Below are 12,512 nucleotides of genomic sequence, written 5' to 3'. Positions count from 1 at the left end.
AAGCCAGTGACAGAATAAAAAGTGGGACCATTTTAGAAAATTGCATTATAGTCCAGTCTTTGCTCTGGGGAATTCCTTCAGAGAACAGGTGCATTAGAAACAGGGAACTGTTACTCTACCTGCACAGAATTCTCTTGAAGGAAGGACTTCATCCCAGAGTCCATGCAGCGCACTGCAGACACTCATGCTGTTTGAAGAAGACTTGTTTATGTACAGATGCCTTATCTTCCAGACACAGCAGTAAGTGATGTCCAAAGCAAGATGGACAGATCAAGATTATCTCATTCATACAACATACAGGAACCTAAACTGCATCTAGACACAGGCATAACAAGATTACACTGCGAGTGTCTGCACTCTTGCACTCCTATCTGCTAGCAGAGGTTCTGCCTATGCTAGGCAGGTTCCCCAGACTTGTTGCTGAATTATAAAGATCAAGCATCCTTCTGTAGAGAAGGCTGTGACAGATTAGAAACAAGTGTAATGTAAAGGTGGTTCACACATGACAAAGAAATGCATGTGGTTCACCAAGTTTATGTAATCTTTTTTATTATTAGTCTGAAATAAATTCCTATAAGCAAGAAGTTGCTACTATCCCCTTGTTGCCCAGAAAAATCGCAACTCGTTATTTAAACTCATAAGATTAATTAAACTCCATAAGAACAAAGGATTGGTTCGAAGAGACACATAAGAACGTTTCAAGGATGGCTAAGAAGATGCAATAGAAAAATGCATAGGCAAGAGGCTATGACAATTCCTGCGGAGTCATAAATGAGTTCATGAGCATGGTCAAGGTTGATGAATGACAGCCATCCGCACCCTTCGCCCTGGCACCTAGGAGGTGCCTAGTATACTTACAACAGTAGTAGGTACAACTTGCATTGTAATACTAGGCTCCTGTGATTAGAATAACGAATGTCAACTACATTTGATACGTAGAGGGTTTATTTCAAGAATCATTACTAAAAGTATGGTCATAAATTATTTCAAAAGAAAAAGCCTTTCCCATGGTAGGGATTACGGCAATATGAGCTGAGGGTCTAGGCTCACAGTCACACACAAGGGCTAAGCAGCATTGCCCACTCGTGATACGCAGTATTCCTTAGACACTCATGGTATCAGCTGAGCTCTCCAATTGGCACTGCAGTTTATGTGGGACAAAGCCACTTTAGTATCTTCTATTTGTACAGCATCTAGTACTGTCACTGGTGTTGAAAGCACATAATACTATTAATACATAGCATTATACTCCTAAAAGAAGTCCTAAATCAAACATGCCTTAAGTAATGAAATTAGATTGGACCAATACAATACACATCACACCTCGTAATGTATGAACCACTCATAAAGCCATTACTGGTATTTCAGGAGGTAACAATTTCGAGAACAGCCCGTTTTCTCATTTGGTCTCACTGGCTGAGTGGCTCTATCACACTGGCTAGGTGAATCAGGCAGCGATGTTGACTCACCTTAGTCCAAGTGACTGTGAAGTTTGTTGTGATGACAATGGTGTCTGCTTAGTTTAGCAGCTGTTCTGGCACTGAATTCTTTAAGATTTTGAGCGAGTTTATTAATTTGATATGAAATGCATTAAAGAAGCACAGAGCGTTACTTCTTTGTTTCCTCCTTTCAGAATTGCAACTGGGCCAGTTACTATTAGTACAAAGGTAATTTAGTCAAGATACTTGAGAGCCACTTGGCTCTGTTTCTAAATTCCTCCCTTTGTCCTTGGCAAAGCTCTTTGAAGTGTTAGTCTGCGAGGTGGATGTTGTAATGAGCCTATTTCTAAGAGGATCAAAGTAGCAGAGCTGCCCAAAGCAGCATCAAAGATACACAACAGAGAGCCCCTTAATGAGCAAGAGGGACACAACTGACTTTTCCCCAAAATAGCACCCTAAAACAGGATTTAGATTAAATATTTAAAATAAAAAATTATTTCTATTGCCAGCAGAAAGGAAAAACCTCAAAGCAAAGAGAAAATTTCTCCAGCTGACACTGCCAAAATGTAATGACAGTCATTTGTTCAATGCTTCACCACCATTTAATGAAGTCCACATACCTGTGGCCTCTGCTTAAGGTGGCAGCCCTGGCTGGCTGGTGCAGGCAGGATAGCAGTCTTTGCTAAAGCAGATTCCTTTCCCATGGATATGAAAATAGAAAGCAAACATAAGGCAGGAAGCTGCGGGAACACTGCAGAGCAGGCAGCTTGGAGGAGGGATGTGGGGGTAGGGTGGGAGAAAAAAAAAAGAGTGGGTGGGAGGACTGGACATGTAAATTATGTGCCAGGAAATGAATTCCTTATAATGTCGCTTGCCAGAAGCTAAATTCTAGCAAATGTAAGCTGCCTTTTTTCCCTCTCTTACAATCTTTCCACAGTTCCTCTTAGGGTCAGGGAGGAAGAAGGGGGAGACAGGAAGAGGGGCGATTCAATATTTACTTACCTATTGTGTAACTACAGAGCTATATGATCCAGCTTGAACATAAGGAGGCATGCAGCTCCCTAACAGTGACGAACGGGATCATATCCTGCTTCTCATTACACACGGCTTTTCAACTTTATTTATGTGGGTACGGGCATCCTTCAATACGATCTAGAGCTGAAATACCAGAAGAAATGTGTTTCTGCTCAGAGGCTGGATGTGCATCTTGCACTGTGTTCTGTAATGAAGACAGAGCTTATTTTGACTTGATAGTTATCTGTGCAAATATTGTCTCTGTGGGGTTTGTGTTTGTTTAAGGAATCACCTACTGCATCTGTCAAGACTGCAGAAATGTATGCTACTGACCTATGCTTAGCTTGGGGATAAATTGAGAAGACTTGTATTTAAGGTTAAACCTCTACGCAGGTTTTTGTTTGTTTGTCTGTTTTCCAGAATTAAGCAGAAACCATCTGGCAGAAGGTTAAAAATACTTAGGAATAAACCTTCAGCTGCTGAGCAAAGTACACTTCTAACTTACGAGAAATCAATGATATGTGAAGCAGGGAGAAGAATGACTATAACAGTACAGTGCATTAAAAAGGCTAAGCAGCCCAGACTTTCTTTCTTCTTCCCAACTTGGACAACCCTAACCCTGTATATTTCAGCACAAGTAAGGCTGTGGACAAAACGAGTACCAGTTTCCTTGAAGATCTCTGTGGGTAAAAGCACTGGACACCTCCATACACAGATAATTTTTCATTAACTGTAAAACTACATTCATTTTGGAAGTCCATACGTAGCAAAATTTCTCTCTTCTATGTTCCCATTTCCTGCTCCAACAATTTAAACCTCAAAAGAATATGCAGAAAAGAAAAAAAAAAAAAAAAGGACAGTCTTTGCAATTGCAGGTAGACCTGAGATAACACAGATACAAGAACAAAATGAAAAAGGAGATTGAAGGAGCTATCAGGCTTTTGAACTTAGATTGCTGAAGACTAATCTCCACAAAGAGCATCAGTCAAGGCTTTGATACATAGGAATTTGCGTGCAGAAATGCAGGACCTATATCCTTCAGCTTTCATCAGACACTATGAGATATGCTTGATTTAAGCGATTGTCCTAGACTGTCCTATCTCAGTGCCAGTTCTACACTGTGTCTGAAAGGTAAATGAAGGTTGGTTTTAAAGAGGGACTGAGTGTTAAATTCCCTGAGTGTTAAATTACTTCTGAGCGCAATTATTTCTGCTGATTTCTTCTGCTTCACTATCAGGCAAAGCCTACATTACTGGGTTCAGGAAACAGCCTAAGTCATTAATAGTAATATTTACACACAAATGATTTATTTCCTATATGGGCTGGAAGAGTCCCCAAGATTTTGTTAATCACTCACCTCACATTCTGTTGATGTATTTTCATTGCTAATTGCTAATATTAACTATATTTAAAACAACTTGATTGGGAAGCAGAGTTCTACACTCCATATATACCAATACTTTCTTAGCAGAACTAGTTCAAACAGTTTTTGCTGTACGTGTAATTTGGCTACATCTTGCTCTTGGAAATGTGGGGCACGAAATGAAATGGATGTTTCTGCGATAACCATATGATTAGCTAGTGTCAAATTCTGGCATATTGCTCTCCCAGGATTTTCATGCATCATGCATCAGTTTAGTTAGACTGTATCTGAACTATTTGCTGCAGGCTTGCTGATTGAATACTGCTAAACTAAAAAGGAAAATGTGCAGCAATAGGTGCTACAGAAAGTGCTCCAGAAAGTCACCCACCTAATATAAAATCAACTTGCAACTCACGTGTGCAATACTCCAAAGTATTTCTCACATGTGTTCCAGTAAACGTAAGTTTTCAATATCACTACTAAGAAGACAGCTTTCAAAGGATTCTCTGATAAATCAGTAGTCACCAAGTCTCTTCAGAGTAGCCCTTTCCTGTGAATACAGTTACTGAAGACATCTTCCTCCACAAAAACCTTCATTCAAGGCAAGACACAAACATGGTTCCAATAGTTAAAGGACGGCAAGGACTTAACTGGAGCATAATAATAATTAGCACAAGCTGTACACTTAAATACTAAGTATACAGATCTTCCTACAGCTATCCCCCATGAAATCTTACTGACGTTACAGTTATTGATAGGACATAATTTTCATAAAGTAATGAGGCACCTAATGATGATATTGAATGAATTTCATATAATAATATCTTCATTGTCAAAATCATATATGAATAGCAGCAACTGAAAAACAATGCATTTTGGCACATCCGTGCTACCCAGAATCGTGAACTGAAATGCAGATCAGCTCTTGCCTAATGTCCTGTCAAGTGATTTTCCAAGACTCTTATTCAATGAAAATTAAGATGAATTTCACCTCCTCATGCAGTGACAAGCATTAGTTCAGATCTCACGGCCTCAGGGACTCTACGTAGCGGCAGTACCTGAAACAAGCCATCTTCAGCCCTTTAGCTCCCTTTTTGAAACACGTGGCCCCACTACCTACATATAATACCATTGCCATGAGTTTGTAATAGAGTTTCACAAAAGGAAGACATACTGGAAACGCTAAGGAGACTGCTAAAATATAGGGGTTTTTTTTGCATCTACGTGTTTAACCTACCCTTGAAGAGCTGGTTAGCTAGCTCCCTCTCTGCTGCTAAGAATAAGAAAACGTTACCAGGCAGCCCAAATACAACATCAAGACAGTAATTATCAAAAACAAAGGAATCTGTCAAAAGTGATTACCATTTGTTCTCATTGCATCTGATCTAAACTGAGCCTGACTCTGTATGAAAATTAGATCACTAAATGATTTGTTTGACCTTTTTAAAAACATTTCATTTCACTTTTGAGTCCTAGCTTTTGGTTACACGATACTGCACAAACAGTTTACTTTTAATACAATAAAGTGCTAAGTACTTTGACTCTTTTTAGTTCAATTCATAAGCACTTTCTTTTATGAATATCTGATCACACCTGACATTCTTGAGTGGATTAAACACATAGTTATAGCTGGCATATTTTAAAACGCATCGTAAATCTGTCAATCTGAACATCAAAACCACGCTGCAGTCAGTTTGGATCGTGTGTATAAATCCAGAACTATTTAGCCAAAAACTGTGATTCCATAAAACATTTTGAAATTGTTGACATGACTTATTTTATTTAATAACTTCCTTTACACTGTGAAGCACTGATTTTAAGACATGATAAGAATGCATTCTTGCACATTACTTGTATTTCTTTCAACTTCCTTCCTAGAGGGATCAGTAGGTTGAGTATTCAGCCAACTGATGGTCAACAGGTCATCAAGTGGGTTAGGAAGGAGTACATACTTGAACAGTCCTAAAGGAAGAGGCAGGACCGCAGTTCCGGCTGCCATGGAGCTCAGAGGACTGGTCCTCTGGAAGTATGCAGGTCCCTTCCCTACGGCACTTCTGAGACCATTCACTGATCACTGATCTGCTCCAAGCTGAGTATTTCTTTCTCTCTTCAGAACACATAATGATATTACAAATAAGCAAAGAAGAAAAACATATTACTTATCTGCTCCTTTGTGTAAACTTGCCTTTCTTTTCCTACTGTAATAAGAGGTAGTAGAGAAGAATACTGAATAAACATCTTTGTGACTAACAATGATTTTTAATGTGAGGTCAGAATTTAGCCCAGATGCTGTTTTTCTCTTTTCCAAAAGCAGCAGCATTTTTTAAGGTTAGTATTTTCAGTGTCTTGACAATAAGAATCACTCCTTGGAAGGAAAAACAAAGACAAAAAACGCAACAGCAAACAAGCAACACAATAGCTCTTTTGTGACCACTACCAACTAAAAAGGAAAAAAAAAAAAAATCCTTTTCTTCATTTGCATACATATTTATTTGTAGAAAGCAAAACTCGACCATATAATCATTTAAATTCTTAAAGATATGAAACTTGGATGACTCAGTGGAAAATTCTCAGAAATAATCTTGATGAAGTGGTTTTATTCATCTCATTCTGCTTTTCTCAAGGGCTGACATACGCATAAAAGGGGAACATGATCCCTTGCACATGTTCTCCATGAGGACTGCGTGTAGCACAATCATTAACTTAAAACAAGCTTGGCTGACTCTTACTCAAAGGCACTACTGAATCGAAGCCAAAGGAATTCACACTGGCATGTCTCCATCTACTCCGATCAGGGAATAGGGTGAAAGGACAATCCAAACTGCACCAAGCACTGCAGGGCTCCAGTGGAGCTCTGTCCATACACATCCGCTGTGTTGTGTGGGATATTTAAAAAGTGACCTTTCTTTCTTGTGCTGCTTCAGGCTGAGTACATACACTAACAGAGGGAGGGACGAGATAGCTGGGACTGCCTGCCGCACTGGGCACTGACAACACAGCGAGATCCTACCAACACCAACCATCAAAACATCAGTGACCCTCTTTTTCTGCCCCTCACACAATGAGCCATGCTGCAGTTACATCATCTACAGTATATGCCATATATGTGTGAAAGAGACGAATGGAAACCACAGGACAAATCCAGCAGCTCCCAGAGTGACAACCTTAGCTGAGAGCACAGGAATGCACCAGTGGGGAGAACAGCTCTCCTGGGTTCTTCATAGTCATTTGGCTTTGCCCTAGTAGGTTCTCTACTGCTCCTAGTCGTTCCAAAGCCTATGCCTCCTATTTTGCCTTTGTCTACTTTCCTTATTTGTCAGTTTTACCATTTGGTGCCAAAATTTGACAGAGAAGATCTACCTCCAAGTTAAAACAAACCAAACATACAGAATACTGTCTCAGAAGTGGGGATTAAAACTATCTTTAGGTGATTAGTAAACCTGGCTGCTATTTTGAGTTCTTAAATTTGCAGTGATCTATAAAATGCCCAGCACTTCTTGGGAAATGAAAAATCTAGTTTTTAAGCAATAGCTTATCCTGTAATGAAACCGTTTTTTTATTACTATTATTCAAAAAGAATCTGTCTATAATAGAAATCATCTTGGCTTATATCCAATCCAAGCAGTTGATCTTTCAGAAGAGTAGTGTGCTGCTTGGAGCCTGTTCAATTTCTTTCAAAAGCCAATTGAGCTTCCCATCATGTCTCCTGGGAAGTGTGGATTTGAGTTTTCCCCTTTGACAGGTCTATCCTGTCTGGTAAATCTCCCAAATGCTTCAACATCTTCTCTCTAGTTAAAAATCAAAAGTGAAATATGGAAGTAAATAAATGAATGGTACCTGTCAGGATAAATGGAGTAAGGACAGAGCCCAGCTTACTGGAAATGATTAATATCTTATATGAACAACAGAATAATTAAAATGGGTCAGATAAAAAGTTAATTTAGTACACATTTGTGCCTTTGACAGTGGTTGGTAGAAAAGGCAAAAAGAAAAAAAAAAAAAAAGAAGAGGTTAATTGCTTCATCTGGCTGATGGTTTCAGCTTCCAAACAAGTGCCATTTCTGGGACTTCCCAACCTAGGGACTGCATCCAGAGCTCTGTGCGTAAGATAAACGTTACGCATCTTCAAATTAATATTTCTATCTATTTTTTTAAAATCCATTTATACATTTGGCCTTCAGAACTTCCTGCAGCAATAAGAACTCCAATTTAACTATGCATAGGGTGAAAGAAGAGTATTCCTTCACTCACTTCAAAACTTCTATTTTAAATTGATATTGGGTGTCTTCCAGCTCTTTCACTGAGAAATAGAGAATAATGCTTCCCTAGCTACCATGTCAATCACAATTTTGCAAACTTACACCATAACCCTCTTATTGTTTCTCTCTTTATTATCCTCTCTTCCTGTGGAAATGATCCAGATCTTAGATCTCCCAGCCCTCTCGCATATCCCATGAACTACAGTTCCCATGAGTCTCTTTTAGTAGCTCAGGGAACACAGACACCAAATGAATTTAAAACAAAAATCCCAAAAATTCTACATCATGTTATGATGATACCTAATCCTCCATATTTTAGTTTAGACTTACAGAGGTATGAAAATAATGACAGAGATTTAGAGAGTTTTCTAGGAATACAAATAGTGATTTCAATCAGTTTAATCAGAAGTTTTCCTAAATGCAGTCGAAAAGTCCATTCTTACACAATTTTCTGATGCATACTGACATCTAAATTGAAGTTCAGCTTGCCTCAAAATTCAAATAATCTCCAAAATAAACTATTTTAATTCCAACTTGCATGCATGCATTGCATTCCTTTTTTTTTTTTTTGACACCAAGTCTGGAATTAAAACCGACTGCAGGCAGACATAAAGCAGGCTTCCTTTTGAAGGAAAAGGCGGCGTAAGCAGAAAAAAAATAAAATAAAATAAAATAAAATAAAATAGACATGGTCTTAATATTCTAGAGAAGAATAAAGGTCACCTGGTAAAACAAGGTAATGTGCTGTAGGTCTGAACAAATGCGATTTCTTTTAGTAGATTTGCCCACATTTCACAGAGGAAATTATCAAGTGGCGTTTTCCTTTAAGCACTACTTCTCTACATGTCATGCTGAGGACAGGTATCTTTCAGAAACTTCCAAGGTTGTCAGACTAATGTTTGACAGTTATGCACATGTGGTACTGCAGAGAGATTATGTTCTCCAAAAAAGAAAAAAGAAAAAAAAAAAAGAGAAGTGAAAATTGCAAGCTGAAATGAAGCCGAGGCCCAACGTTGAGGCATCGGGGCTGTAAGTCATTCTCAGATAGCATTACTAAGATAACAAAAATGCATATGTTTATTTTCAAGGGCTCTGTGTGGAGAACAAGCACACACAGCATGGCTGTCATCTGAACAGCCTGTTTGCCTGCTCAGGCGATGATTTTCTATCCCAAGGCATCCCCTCTCTCCACCAGTCGCAGTCACAAGCCCCTTTTGCTCTGAAAATAAATCAATTTCATCTACTGCAGTTCAATTTCTTTCTTCTCTCTGCCTCAGTCCCTCAGTCCCACTCCCTCTTTGAAAGGCTCTTTCCACCGCACCATATGGCAGCTGGGAGAAGGGCAGAGCAGTGATCTAGCTCTTAACAAAAGAGGCTGTGGTGTCAAAAAGCCTCATGAATGCATGAGACACATTCATGTATAGAAAAATGCCTCCAGCTCTGTCAGGAAGGACTAAAGAGAAAGCTGATAGGCCTGACATTGCTTTCGAGTTAAGAAAGGCAGCAGTTCTCTCTGCGGCTCATCCCCTGCCCTCCCCCTCCCCGGTTTCATGCCAAAATCCTATTAGATCCATTAATGACCTGAGACACAAAGTCAGCGCGCGGCAGAACAAGAAATTAAATTAGGCCACCTTATTTACTCCCTATCACTCTTTTTGAGATAGACTCACACTACCAAAAGAAAAAGGAAAAAAAATATATATATATCAAACAGGCCTTAAGAGCACGCCAAAAAAAAACCAAACAACCAAGTGCTGTTCCAAAAATAAATGGAATCAAGCACACTCCTGTATATTACCTTAGTCTACAGGTTTGCAGCACAACTGCAAACTTCCAGGGCAACACTGAAAAACCGTTTCAAGCAAGCTGTCTGCTGGGTTTATTTTGCTTCCCTAGCATACTGAAGCTGCTGTTGAGCCAGACAAAGGACCTGGAGGTTGGAAAATTAGTATCAGTAGACCTTACATACAATGCTCATTTAGCTTCTACAGAAGTACTACACATAATTTCTGACTATGAGACAAACGGAAAATGGCCCTTAAAGAACATGCATTCCTTTCCCCTCTTCTCCCTCCTATTTTGCTTCTCCTTTTTCTGTTTTGGAGATGTTTGGCATGCTTCAGACAGCACAAACATCTACAGAATAGGGACACAATCTTTACACGTAAACTTAACAAAATGGAAGGCTGCATGCATCCGAAACACACTTCCCACAAATCTTTTTCATTACTAGAGGAAAGGAACAATCACCACTCCTATGCACCAGAATGCAGTGGTATGTATTTATGAAGAATTTTCTTACTGGGCTCTTACTGAAGTGCTCAAACTCTCAAACTAGAGCTGCATTTCTACTCCTGTCTCTTCCCCAGAAAGGCCTCAGAAATCACAAAACTCAGCATCCCCGGGGATATTTAAAGGAACCTGGGCAAGTTTCCAAATGCGGGTATATGTGACCTTTACAAGTATTCAACAGTAACAGTTCCCTATGAAATAAATCAATGAACATGTGTATAATAACTCAGCAGAGGCATGAAAGTTTCAAGCTGAAATTCTGTCAACACAGTGGAATCGTCTTCCTACAATCAGTCCAGAAGATGTTACTGAATGCAGGGTGTACATCATTATACAAAATCTGTTTACAGTATCTCTGCAGTCTTCCTTCTTGGAATGCACTTAATGTACAGCTATTGAGCAACATTATGTATCCATGTATGTATTAAAGGTACTATTTATAGGCCCATCGTGAGTCACAGACAATGGAAAATGAGCTAGTTTCCAAAATAAACTACAACATCAATTTAAAAAAGCAAAAGCTCCTCTTGAAGTGGCTTTGATGGTGTCTTTCTCTAAATGAACTCTGCTGCACACAGGAAAAACAAAAAAAAAGTATTGTAAATACTGCTCAGGAATGCCTCGGAAATGGCTCTGGGGGGTAATGTCTGTGATATTTGATAGACTTAATAAAACTTAAATGCAGTCAGGTTTGGTGTCGGTTGTTTTTTCCACCCCCAAATGCTAACAAGCAGACTTTAAGCTCTCATCTGCAAGTATGACTTGTGCTGGTGCCTGCTCAGTGCTCTGGGAGGCGAGGAACAATGTCGCTATTCAGGCTGGCCCATTCACTGCAGCCACATCTGTTTACATGGCCTGTGCCCACCTTTGAAAAGGCTGGTCCTCCCACTGCCATTCTATCTCCCGTGGTCCTGAATGGCTGGCCGTTTGAAAGCCTTCCTACTGAAAATCTGCAGTTTCAAATGTGTTTTATGAGACCAAAGCTGAAAGACAAACTAACAATAACATTTGCACGTTTCTATAGTCTGGTTTGAATTTTATTGTCATCTGAGAAGGACTATAAAATTGTCCCAACTACCGAGGTTCAAAATAAGTCTGACACACAGGATCTTGATGCTGAACTTGTGGGGCTGAATTTTGCACTTACTTTTGGCTACGTATAGTTTTAAGGAATTTTTCCTCTAGAAATATTATTATGGTTCAAATATCTTTTGATACAATGACAATACTCACTGAGGAAATGGATTTTTATGAAATAAAACCGTTTTCGCCATACGTACAACCACGGTTAGAGTCCACTGCTTTATGTTCTTCACAAAATAGCTTACACAGAAATATTTTGTCTACGATAAACGTCAATGAATGTAAATACCAGCACTGCAACTTTCAGACTGCATCACTATGCAAGGCAGATACATCACAGAAAGCAATATATTTAAGGAATTTTAAAATGGCTGAAGATCAATAGACTACCCCCATGTCTGAGCCAAGACTTCAAGTGAAAAGAAAAATGGCGTGTGACCTTCGGAGAGCCAAAGGAAGCCCACATTAACTTGAGAAAGCAGAAGCAACAAAGTCATGAGTCTATGGCTGATAACCCTCTGTGTGCCAGCGTATGATCCTTTTTTTTTTTTTCCTAACAATGTATAAACCTCAAGTAAACTTCACGAATTCAGTGTCACCATGATTTGTTTCTATTGATTAACTGCATTCAATGAACTTACAGCAGTTTCAGCTGACTAAGAAATGCAGGCTCATACTCCTGCCAAAGCCACCCCAGTAAATGTTCTGTAAAATTGCTAAGCCTGCAAGTGTGGTGAAAAAAAAAAAAAATCACGCAACAGCTGACATGATGGTAGATGGTATCAGAGTGTGTTGCAGAGACAAAACAGAAAAATCCTACAAGATCCAAGGGAGTTTACAAAGAGAAAGCAGGCTTCAATACTTGCAAAGTATTAAATGACAGAAAATGAGGGAGAATCTGGAAAGAAAAAAAAAACCTGAAAAAAAGAGACTTAAAAGCAGATTACTCGGATGCCAACAGGTATTCTCAGGTCATTTGTAGTGAACTTGTGCAATGCTTGGCGAGTCGATGTGCAGGCCCTGTTGAACACACAGTTTAGTCTGCAACTCCCTGCTTCCAGA

This window comes from Centrocercus urophasianus, unplaced genomic scaffold, assembly GCF_019232065.1.
Source record: "Centrocercus urophasianus isolate 14NV4802_14NV808 unplaced genomic scaffold, USGS_Curo_1.0 seq_32, whole genome shotgun sequence".
NCBI lineage: Eukaryota > Metazoa > Chordata > Aves > Galliformes > Phasianidae > Centrocercus > Centrocercus urophasianus.
Note: the sequence above shows the minus strand (reverse complement) of the source record.